This window comes from Pseudophryne corroboree, unplaced genomic scaffold (assembly GCF_028390025.1).
Source record: "Pseudophryne corroboree isolate aPseCor3 unplaced genomic scaffold, aPseCor3.hap2 scaffold_908, whole genome shotgun sequence".
Lineage (NCBI taxonomy): Eukaryota > Metazoa > Chordata > Amphibia > Anura > Myobatrachidae > Pseudophryne > Pseudophryne corroboree.
Genome location: NW_026970488.1, coordinates 47,436 through 65,816, shown reverse-complemented (window position 1 = coordinate 65,816; position 18,381 = coordinate 47,436). Strand labels below are relative to the sequence as shown.

Below are 18,381 nucleotides of genomic sequence, written 5' to 3'. Positions count from 1 at the left end.
AAGTTGACACCAGGAAACATTAACGCCACTGCATCCTTGCTGCTTTCTCATGTGGAAGTCTGTTTAATGTGAAAACAAGGTGATATCTAATTAGCACACAGGTAAGGAATTAAGAAAATCTTTATTTAAGGGTGAAGATGTTTCTCACAAAATTGTTGACCCAATGCATCATTGAAATTCAAGCTGGAAAGATGATTTTAATATATCACTTGTACATTTTGTATTGCTCTTCTGGTGACAATGTAGTTTGTTTTTGTCAATTACCATTTTAATAATAGGGTAAAGAAAATGAAGTGGATTTTTGAAAGAAAACAATACTGTCAATATACTATTAAAACAAATTAAAATGGTAAAAGTTATTGTACTTTAAGTAAAAATAAAAGAGACAAAATATCAATCCGAGTTTTGGATTACTTTAATTAACAAAAAAAAATGCATATAGCAGAGGATAGTTTCAATCTGCCTACCTCTGGGTTATGGGCCCAGCATGCTTCCATTGCAGTACTCTGCTGCACATGTAAGTGCAAGAGATCCTGAAGCACTCACTCATCATGGGAAAGTACCAATGTGTTTCTTCGTTGGTTGATGGAAGAAACATCTTACAAAAACTCTCCAGATAATTGACATTTTAAAGTTTTTCTAGGAAACGTTTTAGATGAATGCTTATTAGCCTTTGTCAGTATGAACTTTTGCAAAGTGTCTCTGTGGCGCAATCAGTTAGTATGTACGGCTATTAACCAAAAGGTTGGTGGTTCAATCCCACCAATTGACCTTGTTATCAGATTTTGGTGATATTTAAGTAGACAAGTCAAATTTCATACCCCCTGTTATGGTGTAGGGTACCTGGCCTTCTCTGATGTAATCAGAGTTAGATTTGATTCAGTGATTTTATAAAAACATCTAGGAAGCACAATTTAGCAGTGGGTTGCAGAGAAAAAGAAATATGCTGGCAAAAAAATCAAATTGCGTGATTAAACAGCTCTTCATTTTCTGGCTTTATTTTTATGCTAACAAATTTGTTCTCTGAAAAGTGTCCACAAAGCCAAGTCTCTGATTAACACCTTTGTAGGGATGGTTTTTCACCTATTACTAAATTAAACTTGCTTCATTGGAAAGGCAGCAAGATGCATCCTCATTTCAATGTCTACTGAAATAATACAAGTTGACACCAGGAAACATTAACGCCACTGCATCCTTGCTGCTTTCTCATGTGGAAGTCTGTTTAATGTGAAAACAAGGTGATATCTAATTAGCACACAGGTAAGAAATTCCGAAAATCTTTATTTAAGGGTGAAGATGTTTCTCACAAAATTGTTGCCCCAATGCATCTTTGAAATTCAAGCTGGAAAGATGATTTTAATATATCACTTGTACATTTTGTATTGCTCTTCTGGTGACAATGTAGTTTTTTTTGTCAATTACCATTTTAATAATAGGGTAAAGAAAATTAAGCGGATTTTTGAAAGAAAACTATACTGTCAATATACTATTAAAACAAATTAAAATGGTAAAAGTTATTGTACTTTAAGTAAAAATAAAAGAGCAAAAATATCAATCCCAGTTTTGATTACTTAAATTAACAAAAAAAAATGCATATAACAAAGGATAGTTTCAATCTGCCTACCTCTGGGTTATGGGTCCAGCATGCTTCCATTGCAGTACTCTGCTGCACATGTAAGTGCAAGAGATCCTGAAGCACTCACTCATCATGGGAAAGTACCAATGTGTTTATTCATTGGTTGATGGAAGAAACATCTTACAAAAACTCTCCAGATTATTGATTTTTTAATGTTTTTCTAGGAAACGTTCTAGATGTATGCTTATTAGCCTTTGTCAGTATGTACTGTTTGCAAAGTGTCTCTGTGGCGCAATCGGTTAGTGTGTTCGGCTATTAACCAAAAGGTTGGTGGTTCAATCCCACCCAGGGACGTAATTAACCTTGTGATCAGATTTTGGTGATATTTAAGTAGACAAGTCAAAATTTCAAACCTCCTCTTATGGTGTAGGGTACATGGCCTTCTCTGATGTAATCAGAGTTAGATTTGATTCAGTGATTTTATAAAAAACAGCTAGGAAGCACAATTTAGCAGTGGGTTGCAGAGAAAAAAAATATGCTGGCAGAAAAATCCAATCGAGTGATTAAACAGCTCTTCATTTTCTGGCTTTATTTTTATGCTAACAAATTTGTTCTCTGAAAAGTGTCCACAAAGCCAAGTCTCTGATTAACACCTTTGTAAGGATGGTTTTTCACCTATTACTAAATTAAACTTGCTTCATTGGAAAGGCAGCAAGATGCATCCTCATTTCAATGTCTACTGAAATAATACAAGTTGACACCAGGAAACATTAACGCCACTGCATCCTTGCTGCTTTCTCATGTGGAAGTCTGTTTAATGTGAAAACAAGGTGATATCTAATTAGCACACAGGTAAGGAATTAAGAAAATCTTTATTTAAGGGTGAAGATGTTTCTCACAAAATTGTTGACCCAATGCATCATTGAAATTCAAGCTGGAAAGATGATTTTAATATATCACTTGTACATTTTGTATTGCTCTTCTGGTGACAATGTAGTTTGTTTTTGTCAATTACCATTTTAATAATAGGGTAAAGAAAATTAAGTGGATTTTTGAAAGAAAACAATACTGTCAATATACTATTAAAACAAATTAAAATGGTAAAAGTTATTGTACTTTAAGTAAAAATAAAAGAGACAAAATATCAATCCCAGTTTTGGATTACTTTAATTAACAAAAAAAAAATGCATATAGCAGAGGATAGTTTCAATCTGCCTACCTCTGGGTTATGGGCCCAGCATGCTTCCATTGCAGTACTCTGCTGCACATGTAAGTTCAAGAGATCCTGAAGCACTCACTCATCATGGGAAAGTACCAATGTGTTTCTTCGTTGGTTGATGGAAGAAACATCTTACAAAAACTCTCCAGATTATTGACTTTTTAAAGTTTTGCTAGGAAACGTTTTAGATGAATGCTTATTAGCCTTTGTCAGTATGGAAATTTGCAAAGTGTCTCTGTGGCGCAATCAGTTAGTATGTACGGCTTTTAACCAAAAGGTTGGTGGTTTAATCCCACCTAGGGACCTAATTGACCTTGTTATCAGATTTTGGTGATCTTTAAGTAGACAAGTCAAAATTTCAAACCCCCTGTTAAGGTGTAGGGTACTTGGCCTTCTCTGATGTAATCAGAGTTAGATTTGATTCAGTGATTTTATAAAAACAGCTAGGAAGCACAATTTAGCAGTGGGTTGCAGAGAAAAAAAATATGCTGGCAGAAAAATCCAATTGAGTGATTAAACAGCTCTTTATTTTCTGGCTTTATTTTTATGCTAACAAATTTGTTCTCTGAAAAGTGTCCACAAAGCCAAGTCTCTGATTAACACCTTTGTAAGGATGGTTTTTCACCTATTACTAAATTAAACTTGCTTCATTGGAAAGGCAGCAAGATGCATCCTCATTTCAATGTCTACTGAAATAATACAGGTTGACACCAGGAAACATTAACGCCACTGCATCCTTGCTGCTTTCTCATGTAAAAGTCTGTTTAATATGAAAACAAGGTGATATCTAATTAGCACACAGGTAAGGAATTAAGAAAATCTTTATTTAAGGGTGAAGATGTTTCTCACAAAATCGTTGCCCCAATGCATCATTGAAATTCAAGCTGGAAAGATGATTTTAATATATCACTTGTACATTTTGTATTGCTCTTCTGGTGACAATGTAGTTTGTTTTTGTCAATTACCATTTTAATAATAGGGTAAAGAAAATGAAGTGGATTTTTGAAAGAAAACAATACTGTCAATATACTATTAAAACAAATTAAAATGGTAAAAGTTATTGTACTTTAAGTAAAAATAAAAGAGCCAAAATATCAATCCCAGTTTTGGATTACTTTAATTAACAAAAAAAAATGCATATAGCAGAGGATAGTTTCAATCTGCCTACCTCTGGGTTATGGGCCCAGCATGCTTCCATTGCAGTACTCTGCTGCACATGTAAGTGCAAGAGATCCTGAAGCACTCCCTCATCATGGGAAAGTACCAATGTGTTTATTCATTGGTTGATGGAAGAAACATCTTACAAAAACTCTCCAGATTATTGATTTTTTAATATTTTTCTAGGAAACGTTCTAGATGTATGCTTATTAGCCTTTGTTAGTATGTACTGTTTGCAAAGTGTCTTGGTGGCGCAATCGGTTAGTGTGTTCGGCTATTAACCAAAAGGTCGGTGGTTCAATCCCACCCAGGGACGTAATTGACCTTGTGATCAGATTTTGGTGATATTTAAGTAGACAAGTCAAAATTTCAAACCCCCTCTTATTGTGTAGGGTACCTGGCCTTCTCTGATGTAATCAGAGTTAGATTTGATTCAGTGATTTTATAAAAAACAGCTAGGAAGCACAATTTAGCAGTGGGTTGCAGAGAAAAAAAATATGCTGGCAGAAAAATCCAATTGAGTGATTAAACAGCTCTTCATTTTCTGGAATTTATTTTTATGCTAACAAATTTGTTCTCTGAAAAGTGTCCACAAAGCCAAGTCTCTGATTAACACCTTTGTAAGGATGGTTTTTCACCTATTACTAAATTAAACTTGCTTCATTGGAAAGGCAGCAAGATGCATCCTCATTTCAATGTCTACTGAAATAATACAGGTTGACACCAGGAAACATTAACGCCACTGCATCTTTGCTGCTTTCTCACATGGAAGTCTGTTTAATGTGAAAACAAGGTGATATCTAATTAGCACACAGGTAAGGAATTACGAAAATCTTTATTTAAGGGTGAAGATGTTTCTCACAAAATTGTTGCCCCAATGCATCATTGAAATTCAAGCTGGAAAGATGATTTTAATATATCACTTGTACATTTTGTATTGCTCTTCTGGTGACAATGTAGTTTTTTTGTCAATTACCATTTTAATAACAGGGTAAAGAAAATTAAGTGGATTTTTGAAAGAAAACTATACTGTCAATATACTATTAAAACAAATTAAAATGGTAAAAGTTATTGTACTTTAAGTAAAAATAAAAGAGCAAAAATATCAATCCCAGTTTTGATTACTTAAATTAACAAAAAAAATGCATATAGCAAAGGATAGTTTCAATCTGCCTACCTCTGGGTTATGGGTCCAGCATGCTTCCATTGCAGTACTCTGCTGCCCATGTAAGTGCAAGAGATCCTGAAGCACTCACTCATCATGGGAAAGTACCAATGTGTTTATTCGTTGGTTGATGGAAGAAACATCTTACAAAAACTCTCCAGATTATTGATTTTTTAATGTTTTTCTAGGAAACGTTCTAGATGTATGCTTATTAGCCTTTGTCAGTATGTACTTTTTGCAAAGTGTCTCTGTGGCGCAATCGGTTAGTGTGTTTGGCTGTTAACCAAAAGGTTGGTGGTTCAATCCCACCCAGGGACGTAATTAACCTTGTGATCAGATTTTGGTGATATTTAAGTAGACAAGTCAAAATTTCAAACCTCCTCTTATGGTGTAGGGTACATGGCCTTCTCTGATGTAATCAGAGTTAGATTTGATTCAGTGATTTTATAAAAAACAGCTAGGAAGCACAATTTAGCAGTGGGTTGCAGAGAAAAAAAATATGCTGGCAGAAAAATCCAATCGAGTGATTAAACAGCTCTTCATTTTCTGGCTTTATTTTTATGCTAACAAATTTGTTCTCTGAAAAGTGTCCACAAAGCCAAGTCTCTGATTAACACCTTTGTAAGGATGGTTTTTCACCTATTACTAAATTAAACTTGCTTCATTGGAAAGGCAGCAAGATGCATCCTCATTTCAATGTCTACTGAAATAATACAAGTTGACACCAGGAAACATTAACGCCACTGCATCCTTGCTGCTTTCTCATGTGGAAGTCTGTTTAATGTGAAAACAAGGTGATATCTAATTAGCACACAGGTAAGGAATTAAGAAAATCTTTATTTAAGGGTGAAGATGTTTCTCACAAAATTGTTGACCCAATGCATCATTGAAATTCAAGCTGGAAAGATGATTTTAATATATCACTTGTACATTTTGTATTGCTCTTCTGGTGACAATGTAGTTTGTTTTTGTCAATTACCATTTTAATAATAGGGTAAAGAAAATGAAGTGGATTTTTGAAAGAAAACAATACTGTCAATATACTATTAAAACAAATTAAAATGGTAAAAGTTATTGTACTTTAAGTAAAAATAAAAGAGACAAAATATCAATCCCAGTTTTGGATTACTTTAATTAACAAAAAAAAATGCATATAGCAGAGGATAGTTTCAATCTGCCTACCTCTGGGTTATGGGCCCAGCATGCTTCCATTGCAGTACTCTGCTGCACATGTAAGTGCAAGAGATCCTGAAGCACTCACTCATCATGGGAAAGTACCAATGTGTTTCTTCGTTGGTTGATGGAAGAAACATCTTACAAAAACTCTCCAGATTATTGACATTTTAAAGTTTTTCTAGGAAACGTTTTAGATGAATGCTTATTAGCCTTTGTCAGTATGGAAATTTGCAAAGTGTCTCTGTGGCGCAATCAGTTAGTATGTATGGCTTTTAACCAAAAGGTTGGTGGTTTAATCCCACCCAGGGACCTAATTGACCTTGTTATCAGATTTTGGTGATCTTTAAGTAGACAAGTCAAAATTTCAAACCCCCTGTTATGGTGTAGGGTACTTGGCCTTCTCTGATGTAATCAGAGTTAGATTTGATTCAGTGATTTTATAAAAACAGCTAGGAAGCACAATTTAGCAGTGGGTTGCAGAGAAAAAAAATATGCTGGCAGAAAAATCCAATTGAGTGATTAAACAGCTCTTTATTTTCTTGCTTTATTTTTATGCTAACAAATTTGTTCTCTGAAAAGTGTCCACAAAGCCAAGTCTCTGATTAACACCTTTGTAAGGATGGTTTTTCACCTATTACTAAATTAAACTTGCTTCATTGGAAAGGCAGCAAGATGCATCCTCATTTCAATGTCTACTGAAATAATACAGGTTGACACCAGGAAACATTAACGCCACTGCATCCTTGCTGCTTTCTCATGTAAAAGTCTGTTTAATATGAAAACAAGGTGATATCTAATTAGCACACAGGTAAGGAATTAAGAAAATCTTTATTTAAGGGTGAAGATGTTTCTCACAAAATCGTTGCCCCAATGCATCATTGAAATTCAAGCTGGAAAGATGATTTTAATATATCACTTGTACATTTTGTATTGCTCTTCTGGTGACAATGTAGTTTTTTTTGTCAATTACCATTTTAATAATAGGGTAAAGAAAATTAAGTGGATTTTTGAAAGAAAACTATACTGTCAATATACTATTAAAACAAATTAAAATGGTAAAAGTTATTGTACTTTAAGTAAAAATAAAAGAGCAAAAATATCAATCCCAGTTTTGATTACTTAAATTAACAAAAAAAATGCATATAGCAAAGGATAGTTTCAATCTGCCTACCTCTGGGTTATGGGTCCAGCATGCTTCCATTGCAGTACTCTGCTGCACATGTAAGTGCAAGAGATCCTGAAGCACTCACTCATCATGGGAAAGTACCAATGTGTTTATTCATTGGTTGATGGAAGAAACATCTTACAAAAACTCTCCAGATTATTGATTTTTTAATATTTTTCTAGGAAACGTTCTAGATGTATGCTTATTAGCCTTTGTCAGTATGTACTGTTTACAAAGTGTCTCGGTGGCGCAATCGGTTAGTGTGTTCGGCTATAAACCAAAAGGTTGGTGGTTCAATCCCACCCAGGGACGTAATTGACCTTGTGATCAGATTTTGGTGATATTTAAGTAGACAAGTCAAAATTTCAAACCCCCTCTTATTGTGTAGGGTACCTGGCCTTCTCTGATGTAATCAGAGTTAGATTTGATTCAGTGATTTTATAAAAAACAGCTAGGAAGCACAATTTAGCAGTGGGTTGCAAAGAAAAAAAATATGCTGGCAGAAAAATCCAATCGAGTGATTAAACAGCTCTTCATTTTCTGGCTTTATTTTTATGCTAACAAATTTGTTCTCTGAAAAGTGTCCACAAAGCCAAGTCTCTGATTAACACCTTTGTAAGGATGGTTTTTCACCTATTACTAAATTAAACTTGCTTCATTGGAAAGGCAGCAAGATGCATCCTCATTTCAATGTCTACTGAAATAATTCAAGTTGACACCAGGAAACATTAACGCCACTGCATCCTTGCTGCTTTCTCATGTGGAAGTCTGTTTAATGTGAAAACAAGGTGATATCTAATTAGCACACAGGTAAGGAATTAAGAAAATCTTTATTTAAGGGTGAAGATGTTTCTCACAAAATTGTTGACCCAATGCAACATTGAAATTCAAGCTGGAAAGATGATTTTAATATATCACTTGTACATTTTGTATTGCTCTTCTGGTGACAATGTAGTTTGTTTTTGTCAATTACCATTTTAATAATAGGGTAAAGAAAATGAAGTGGATTTTTGAAAGAAAACAATACTGTCAATATACTATTAAAACAAATTAAAATGGTAAAAGTTATTGTACTTTAAGTAAAAATAAAAGAGACAAAATATCAATCCCAGTTTTGGATTACTTTAATTAACAAAAAAAAATGCATATAGCAGAGGATAGTTTCAATCTGCCTACCTCTGGGTTATAGGCCCAGCATGCTTCCATTGCAGTACTCTGCTGCACATGTAAGTTCAAGAGATCCTGAAGCACTCACTCATCATGGGAAAGTACCAATGTGTTTCTTCGTTGGTTGATGGAAGAAACATCTTACAAAAACTCTCCAGATTATTGACTTTTTAAAGTTTTTCTAGGAAACGTTTTAGATGAATGCTTATTAGCCTTTGTCAGTATGGACTTTTGCAAAGTGTCTCTGTGGCGCAATCAGTTAGTATGTACGGCTATTAACCAAAAGGTTGGTGGTTCAATCCCACCCAGGGACCTAATTGACCTTGTTATCAGATTTTGGTGATCTTTAAGTAGACAAGTCAAAATTTCAAACCCCCTGTTATGGTGTAGGGTACCTGGCCTTCTCTGATGTAATCAGAGTTAGATTTGATTCAGTGATTTTATAAAAACAGCTAGGAAGCACAATTTAGCAGTGGGTTGCAGAGAAAAAAAATATGCTGGCAGAAAAATCCAATTGAGTGATTAAACAGCTCTTTATTTTCTGGCTTTATTTTTATGCTAACAAATTTGTTCTCTGAAAAGTGTCCACAAAGCCAAGTCTCTGATTAACACCTTTGTAGGGATGGTTTTTCACCTATTACTAAATTAAACTTGCTTCATTGGAAAGGCAGCAAGATGTATCCTCATTTCAATGTCTACTGAAATAATACAGGTTGACACCAGGAAACATTAACGCCACTGCATCCTTGCTGCTTTCTCATGTGGAAGTCTGTTTAATGTGAAAACAAGGTGGTATCTAATTAGCACACAGGTAAGGAATTACGAAAATCTTTATTTAAGGGTGAAGATGTTTCTCACAAAATTGTTGCCCCAATGCATCATTGAAATTCAAGCTGGAAAGATGATTTTAATATATCACTTGTACATTTTGTATTGCTCTTCTGGTGACAATGTAGTTTTTTTGTCAATTACCATTTTAATAACAGGGTAAAGAAAATTAAGTGGATTTTTGATAGAAAACTATACTGTCAATATACTATTAAAACAAATTAAAATGGTAAAAGTTATTGTACTTTAAGTAAAAATAAAAGAGCCAAAATATCAATCCCAGTTTTGGATTACTTTAATTAACAAACAAAAAAATGCATATAGCAGAGGATAGTTTCAATCTGCCTACCTCTGGGTTATGGGCCCAGCATACTTCCATTGCAGTACTCTGCTGCACATGTAAGTGCAAGAGATCCTGAAGCACTCACTCATCATGGGAAAGTACCAATGTGTTTCTTCGTTGGTTGATGGAAGAAACATCTTACAAAAACTCTCCAGATTATTGACTTTTTAAAGTTTTTCTAGGAAACGTTTTAGATGAATGCTTATTAGCCTTTGTCAGTATGGACTTTTGCAAAGTGTCTCTGTGGTGCAATCGGTTAGTGTGTTTGGCTATTAACCAAAAGGTTGGTGGTTCAATCCCACCCAGGGACATAATTAACCTTGTGATCAGATTTTGGTGATATTTAAGTAGACAAGTCAAAATTTCAAACCTCATCTTATGGTGTAGGGTACATGGCCTTCTCTGATGTAATCAGAGTTAGATTTGATTCAGTGATTTTATAAAAAACAGCTAGGAAGCACAATTTAGCAGTGGGTTGCAGAGAAAAAAAATATGCTGGCAGAAAAATCCAATCGAGTGATTAAACAGCTCTTCATTTTCTGGCTTTATTTTTATGCTAACAAATTTGTTCTCTGAAAAGTGTCCACAAAGCCAAGTCTCTGATTAACACCTTTGTAAGGATGGTTTTTCACCTATTACTAAATTAAACTTGCTTCATTGGAAAGGCAGCAAGATGCATCCTCATTTCAATGTCTACTGAAATAATACAAGTTGACACCAGGAAACATTAACGCCACTGCATCCTTGCTGCTTTCTCATGTGGAAGTCTGTTTAATGTGAAAACAAGGTGATATCTAATTAGCACACAGGTAAGGAATTAAGAAAATCTTTATTTAAGGGTGAAGATGTTTCTCACAAAATTGTTGACCCAATGCAACATTGAAATTCAAGCTGGAAAGATGATTTTAATATATCACTTGTACATTTTGTATTGCTCTTCTGGTGACAATGTAGTTTGTTTTTGTCAATTACCATTTTAATAATAGGGTAAAGAAAATGAAGTGGATTTTTGAAAGAAAACAATACTGTCAATATACTATTAAAACAAATTAAAATGGTAAAAGTTATTGTACTTTAAGTAAAAATAAAAGAGACAAAATATCAATCCCAGTTTTGGATTACTTTAATTAACAAAAAAAAAAAATGCATATAGCAGAGGATAGTTTCAATCTGCCTACCTCTGGGTTATGGGCCCAGCATGCTTCCATTGCAGTACTCTGCTGCACATGTAAGTTCAAGAGATCCTGAAGCACTCACTCATCATGGGAAAGTACCAATGTGTTTCTTCGTTGGTTGATGGAAGAAACATCTTACAAAAACTCTCCAGATTATTGACTTTTTAAAGTTTTTCTAGGAAACGTTTTAGATGAATGCTTATTAGCCTTTGTCAGTATGGACTTTTGCAAAGTGTCTCTGTGGCGCAATCAGTTAGTATGTACAGCTATTAACCAAAAGGTTGGTGGTTCAATCCCACCCAGGGACCTAATTGACCTTGTTATCAGATTTTGGTGATCTTTAAGTAGACAAGTCAAATTTCATATCCCCCTGTTATGGTGTAGGGTACCTGGCCTTCTCTGATGTAATAAGAGTTAGATTTGATTCAGTGATTTTATAAAAACATCTAGGAAGCACAATTTAGCAGTGGGTTGCAGAGAAAAAGAAATATGCTGGCAAAAAAATCAAATTGCGTGATTAAACAGCTCTTCATTTTCTGGCTTTATTTTTATGCTAACAAATTTGTTCTCTGAAAAGTGTCCACAAAGCCAAGTCTCTGATTAACACCTTTGTAGGGATGGTTTTTCACCTATTACTAAATTAAACTTGCTTCATTGGAAAGGCAGCAAGATGCATCCTCATTTCAATGTCTACTGAAATAATACAGGTTGACACCAGGAAACATTAACGCCACTGCATCCTTGCTGCTTTCTCATGTGGAAGTCTGTTTAATGTGAAAACAAGGTGATATCTAATTAGCACACAGGTAAGAAATTACGAAAATCTTTATTTAAGGGTGAAGATGTTTCTCACAAAATTGTTGCCCCAATGCATCATTGAAATTCAAGCTGGAAAGATGATTTTAATATATCACTTGTACATTTTGTATTGCTCTTCTGGTGACAATGTAGTTTTTTTTGTCAATTACCATTTTAATAATAGGGTAAAGAAAATTAAGTGGATTTTTGAAAGAAAACTATACTGTCAATATACTATTAAAACAAATTAAAATGGTAAAAGTTATTGTACTTTAAGTAAAAATAAAAGAGCAAAAATATCAATCCCAGTTTTGATTACTTAAATTTACAAAAAAAAATGCATATAGCAAAGGATAGTTTCAATCTGCCTACCTCTGGGTTATGGGTCCAGCATGCTTCCATTGCAGTACTCTGCTGCACATGTAAGTGCAAGAGATCCTGAAGCACTCACTCATCATGGGAAAGTACCAATGTGTTTATTCATTGGTTGATGGAAGAAACATCTTACAAAAACTCTCCAGATTATTGATTTTTTAATATTTTTCTAGGAAACGTTCTAGATGTATGCTTATTAGCCTTTGTCAGTATGTACTGTTTGCAAAGTGTCTCGGTGGCGCAATCGGTTAGTGTGTTTGGCTATTAACCAAAAGGTTGGTGGTTCAATCCCACCCAGGGACGTAATTGACCTTGTGATCAGATTTTGGTGATATTTAAGTAGACAAGTCAAAATTTCAAACCCCCTCTTATTGTGTAGGGTACCTGGCCTTCTCTGATGTAATCAGAGTTAGATTTGATTCAGTGATTTTATAAAAAAACAGCTAGGAAGCACAATTTAGCAGTGGGTTGCAGAGAAAAAAAATATGCTGGCAGAAAAATCCAATTGAGTGATTAAACAGCTCTTCATTTTCTGGAATTTATTTTTATGCTAACAAATTTGTTCTCTGAAAAGTGTCCACAAAGCCAAGTCTCTGATTAACACCTTTGTAAGGATGGTTTTTCACCTATTACTAAATTAAACTTGCTTCATTGGAAAGGCAGCAAGATGCATCCTCATTTCAATGTCTACTGAAATAATACAGGTTGACACCAGGAAACATTAAAGCCACTGCATCCTTGCTGCTTTCTCATGTGGAAGTCTGTTTAATGTGAAAACAAGGTGATATCTAATTAGCACACAGGTAAGAAATTACGAAAATCTTTATTTAAGGGTGAAGATGTTTCTCACAAAATTGTTGCCCCAATGCATCATTGAAATTCAAGCTGGAAAGATGATTTTAATATATCACTTGTACATTTTGTATTGCTCTTCTGGTGACAATGTAGTTTTTTTTGTCAATTACCATTTTAATAATAGGGTAAAGAAAATTAAGTGGATTTTTGAATGAAAACTATACTGTCAATATACTATTAAAACAAATTAAAATGGTAAAAGTTATTGTACTTTAAGTAAAAATAAAAGAGCAAAAATATCAATCCCAGTTTTGATTACTTAAATTAACAAAAAAAAATGCATATAGCAAAGGATAGTTTCAATCTGCCTACCTCTGGGTTATGGGTCCAGCATGCTTCCATTGCAGTACTCTGCTGCACATGTAAGTGCAAGAGATCCTGAAGCACTCACTCATCATGGGAAAGTACCAATGTGTTTATTCATTGGTTGATGGAAGAAACATCTTACAAAAACTCTCCAGATTATTGATTTTTTAATATTTTTCTAGGAAACGTTCTAGATGTATGCTTATTAGCCTTTGTCAGTATGTACTTTTTGCAAAGTGTCTCGGTGGCGCAATCGGTTAGTGTGTTTGGCTATTAACCAAAAGGTTGGTGGTTCAATCCCACCCAGGGACGTAATTGACCTTGTGATCAGATTTTGGTGATATTTAAGTAGACAAGTCAAAATTTCAAACCCCCTCTTATTGTGTAGGGTACCTGGCCTTCTCTGATGTAATCAGAGTTAGATTTGATTCAGTGATTTTATAAAAAAACAGCTAGGAAGCACAATTTAGCAGTGGGTTGCAGAGAAAAAGAAATATGCTGGCAGAAAAATCCAATTGAGTGATTAAACAGCTCTTCATTTTCTGGAATTTATTTTTATGCTAACAAATTTGTTCTCTGAAAAGTGTCCACAAAGCCAAGTCTCTGATTAACACCTTTGTAGGGATGGTTTTTCACCTATTACTAAATTAAACTTGCTTCATTGGAAAGGCAGCAAGATGTATCCTCATTTCAATGTCTACTGAAATAATACAGGTTGACACCAGGAAACATTAACGCCACTGCATCCTTGCTGCTTTCTCATGTGGAAGTCTGTTTAATGTGAAAACAAGGTGATATCTAATTAGCACACAGGTAAGGAATTAAGAAAATCTTTATTTAAGGGTGAAGATGTTTCTCACAAAATTGTTGACCCAATGCAACATTGAAATTCAAGCTGGAAAGATGATTTTAATATATCACTTGTACATTTTGTATTGCTCTTCTGGTGACAATGTAGTTTGTTTTTGTCAATTACCATTTTAATAATAGGGTAAAGAAAATGAAGTGGATTTTTGAAAAAAAAACAATACTGTCAATATACTATTAAAACAAATTAAAATGGTAAAAGTTATTGTACTTTAAGTAAAAATAAAAGAGACAAAATATCAATCCCAGTTTTGGATTACTTTAATTAACAAAAAAAAAATGCATATAGCAGAGGATAGTTTCAATCTGCCTACCTCTGGGTTATGGGCCCAGCATGCTTCCATTGCAGTACTCTGCTGCACATGTAAGTGCAAGAGATCCTGAAGCACTCACTCATCATGGGAAAGTACCAATGTGTTTCTTCGTTGGTTGATGGAAGAAACATCTTACAAAAACTCTCCAGATTATTAACTTTTGAAAGTTTTTCTAGGAAACGTTTTAGATGAATGCTTATTAGCCTTTGTCAGTATGTGCTTTTGCAAAGTGTCTCTGTGGCGCAATCAGTTAGTGTGTACGGCTATTAACCAAAAGGTTGGTGGTTCAATCCCACCCAGGGACCTAATTGACCTTGTTATCAGATTTTGGTGATCTTTAAGTAGACAAGTCAAAATTTCAAACCCCCTGTTATGGTGTAGGGTACCTGGCCTTCTCTGATGTAATCAGAGTTAGATTTGATTCAGTGATTTTATAAAAACAGCTAGGAAGCACAATTTAGCAGTGGGTTGCAGAGAAAAAAAATATGCTGGCAGAAAAATCCAATTGAGTGATTAAACAGCTCTTCATTTTCTGGCTTTATTTTTATGCTAACAAATTTGTTCTCTGAAAAGTGTCCACAAAGCCAAGTCTCTGATTAACACCTTTGTAAGGATGGTTTTTCACCTATTACTAAATTAAACTTGCTTCATTGGAAAGGCAGCAAGATGCATCCTCATTTCAATGTCTACTAAAATAATACAAGTTGACACCAGGAAACATTAACGCCACTGCATCCTTGCTGCTTTCTCATGTGGAAGTCTGTTTAATATGAAAACAAGGTGATATCTAATTAGCACACAGGTAAGGAATTAAGAAAATCTTTATTTAAGGGTGAAGATGTTTCTCACAAAATCGTTGCCCCAATGCATCATTGAAATTCAAGCTGGAAATGTGATTTTAATATATCACTTGTACATTTTGTATTGCTCTTCTGGTGACAATGTAGTTTGTTTTTGTCAATTACCATTTTAATAATAGGGTAAAGAAAATGAAGTGGATTTTTGAAAGAAAACAATACTGTCAATATACTATTAAAACAAATTAAAATGGTAAAAGTTATTGTACTTTAAGTAAAAATAAAAGAGACAAAATATCAATCCCAGTTTTGGATTACTTTAATTAACAAAAAAAAAATGCATATAGCAGAGGATAGTTTCAATCTGCCTACCTCTGGGTTATGGGCCCAGCATGCTTCCATTGCAGTACTCTGCTGCACATGTAAGTGCAAGAGATCCTGAAGCACTCACTCATCATGGGAAAGTACCAATGTGTTTCTTCGTTGGTTGATGGAAGAAACATCTTACAAAAACTCTCCAGATTATTGACTTTTTAAAGTTTTTCTAGGAAACGTTTTAGATGAATGCTTATTAGCCTTTGTCAGTATGGACTTTTGCAAAGTGTCTCTGTGGCGCAATCAGTTAGTATGTACGGCTATTAACCAAAAGGTTGGTGGTTCAATCCCACCCAGGGACCTAATTGACCTTGTTATCAGATTTTGGTGATCTTTAAGTAGACAAGTCAAAATTTCAAACCCCCTGTTATGGTGTAGGGTACCTGGCCTTCTCTGATGTAATCAGAGTTAGATTTGATTCAGTGATTTTATAAAAACAGCTAGGAAGCACAATTTAGCAGTGGGTTGCAGAGAAAAAAAATATGCTGGCAGAAAAATCCAATTGAGTGATTAAACAGCTCTTTATTTTCTGGCTTTATTTTTATGCTAACAAATTTGTTCTCTGAAAAGTGTCCACAAAGCCAAGTCTCTGATTAACACCTTTGTAAGGATGGTTTTTCACCTATTACTAAATAAAACTTGCTTCATTGGAAAGGCAGCAAGATGCATCCTCATTTCAATGTCTACTGAAATAATACAGGTTGACACCAGGAAACATTAACGCCACTGCATCCTTGCTGCTTTCTCATGTGGAAGTCTGTTTAATGTGAAAACAAGGTGATATCTAATTAGCACACAGGTAAGGAATTAAGAAAATCTTTATTTAAGGGTGAAGATGTTTCTCACAAAATCGTTGCCCCCATGCATCATTGAAATTCAAGCTGGAAAGATGATTTTAATATATCACTTGTACATTTTGTATTGCTCTTCTGGTGACAATGTAGTTTGTTTTTGTCAATTACCATTTTATTATAGGGTAAAGAAAATTAAGTGGATTTTTGAAAGAAAACAATACTGTCAATATACTATTAAAACAAATTAAAATGGTAAAAGTTATTGTACTTTAAGTAAAAATAAAAGAGCCAAAATATCAATCCCAGTTTTGGATTACTTTAATTAACAAACAAAAAAATGCATATAGCAGAGGATAGTTTCAATCTGCCTACCTCTGGGTTATGGGCCCAGCATGCTTCCATTGCAGTACTCTGCTGCACATGTAAGTGCAAGAGATCCTGAAGCACTCACTTATCATGGGAAAGTACCAATGTGTTTCTTCGTTGGTTGATGGAAGAAACATCTTACAAAAACTCTCCAGATTATTGACTTTTTAAAGTTTTTCTAGGAAACGTTTTAGATGAATGCTTATTAGCCTTTGTCAGTATGGACTTTTGCAAAGTGTCTCTGTGGCGCAATCGGTTAGTGTGTTTGGCTATTAACCAAAAGGTTGGTGGTTCAATCCCACCCAGGGACGTAATTAACCTTGTGATCAGATTTTGGTGATATTTAAGTAGACAAGTCAAAATTTCAAACCTCCTCTTATGGTGTAGGGTACATGGCCTTCTCTGATGTAATCAGAGTTAGATTTGATTCAGTGATTTTATAAAAAACAGCTAGGAAGCACAATTTAGCAGTGGGTTGCAGAGAAAAAAAATATGCTGGCAGAAAAATCCAATCGAGTGATTAAACAGCTCTTCATTTTCTGGCTTTATTTTTATGCTAACAAATTTGTTCTCTGAAAAGTGTCCACAAAGCCAAGTCTCTGATTAACACCTTTGTAAGGATGGTTTTTCACCTATTACTAAATTAAACTTGCTTCATTGGAAAGGCAGCAAGATGCATCCTCATTTCAATGTCTACTGAAATAATACAAGTTGACACCAGGAAACATTAATGCCACTGCATCCTTGCTGCTTTCTCATGTGGAAGTCTGTTTAATGTGAAAACAAGGTGATATCTAATTAGCACACAGGTAAGGAATTAAGAAAATCTTTATTTAAGGGTGAAGATGTTTCTCACAAAATTGTTGACCCAATGCAACATTGAAATTCAAGCTGGAAAGATGATTTTAATATATCACTTGTACATTTTGTATTGCTCTTCTGGTGACAATGTAGTTTGTTTTTGTCAATTACCATTTTAATAATAGGGTAAAGAAAATGAAGTGGATTTTTGAAAGAAAGCAATACTGTCAATATACTATTAAAACAAATTAAAATGGTAAAAGTTATTGTACTTTAAGTAAAAATAAAAGAGACAAAATATCAATCCCAGTTTTGGATTACTTTAATTAACAAAAAAAAAAATGCATATAGCAGAGGATAGTTTCAATCTGCCTACCTCTGGGTTATGGGCCCAGCATGCTTCCATTGCAGTACTCTGCTGCACATGTAAGTTCAAGAGATCCTGAAGCACTCACTCATCATGGGAAAGTACCAATGTGTTTCTTCGTTGGTTGATGGAAGAAACATCTTACAAAAACTCTCCAGATTATTGACTTTTTAAAGTTTTTCTAGGAAACGTTTTAGATGAATGCTTATTAGCCTTTGTCAGTATGGACTTTTGCAAAGTGTCTCTGTGGCGCAATCAGTTAGTATGTACAGCTATTAACCAAAAGGTTGGTGGTTCAATCCCACCCAGGGACCTAATTGACCTTGTTATCAGATTTTGGTGATCTTTAAGTAGACAAGTCAAATTTCATATCCCCCTGTTATGGTGTAGGGTA

The 18,381-nt window shown here is 34.4% G+C and overlaps 4 non-coding genes across 4 annotated transcripts; all 4 read left to right on the top strand.

The window, feature by feature from the left end:
* The first annotated feature begins 5,362 nt into the window (after positions 1-5,362).
* Positions 5,363-5,436, top strand: TRNAN-GUU (transfer RNA asparagine (anticodon GUU)). The gene has a single exon. It is a non-coding gene; the product is annotated as a tRNA-Asn (tRNA).
* Positions 5,437-7,697: 2,261 nt separating this feature from the next.
* TRNAY-AUA (transfer RNA tyrosine (anticodon AUA)) lies at positions 7,698-7,771 on the top strand. Its single transcript has one exon. It is a non-coding gene; the product is annotated as a tRNA-Tyr (tRNA).
* Positions 7,772-10,034: 2,263 nt separating this feature from the next.
* Positions 10,035-10,108, top strand: TRNAN-AUU (transfer RNA asparagine (anticodon AUU)). Its single transcript has one exon. It is a non-coding gene; the product is annotated as a tRNA-Asn (tRNA).
* Positions 10,109-17,056: 6,948 nt separating this feature from the next.
* TRNAN-AUU (transfer RNA asparagine (anticodon AUU)) lies at positions 17,057-17,130 on the top strand. Its single transcript has one exon. It is a non-coding gene; the product is annotated as a tRNA-Asn (tRNA).
* Positions 17,131-18,381: the final 1,251 nt, after the last annotated feature.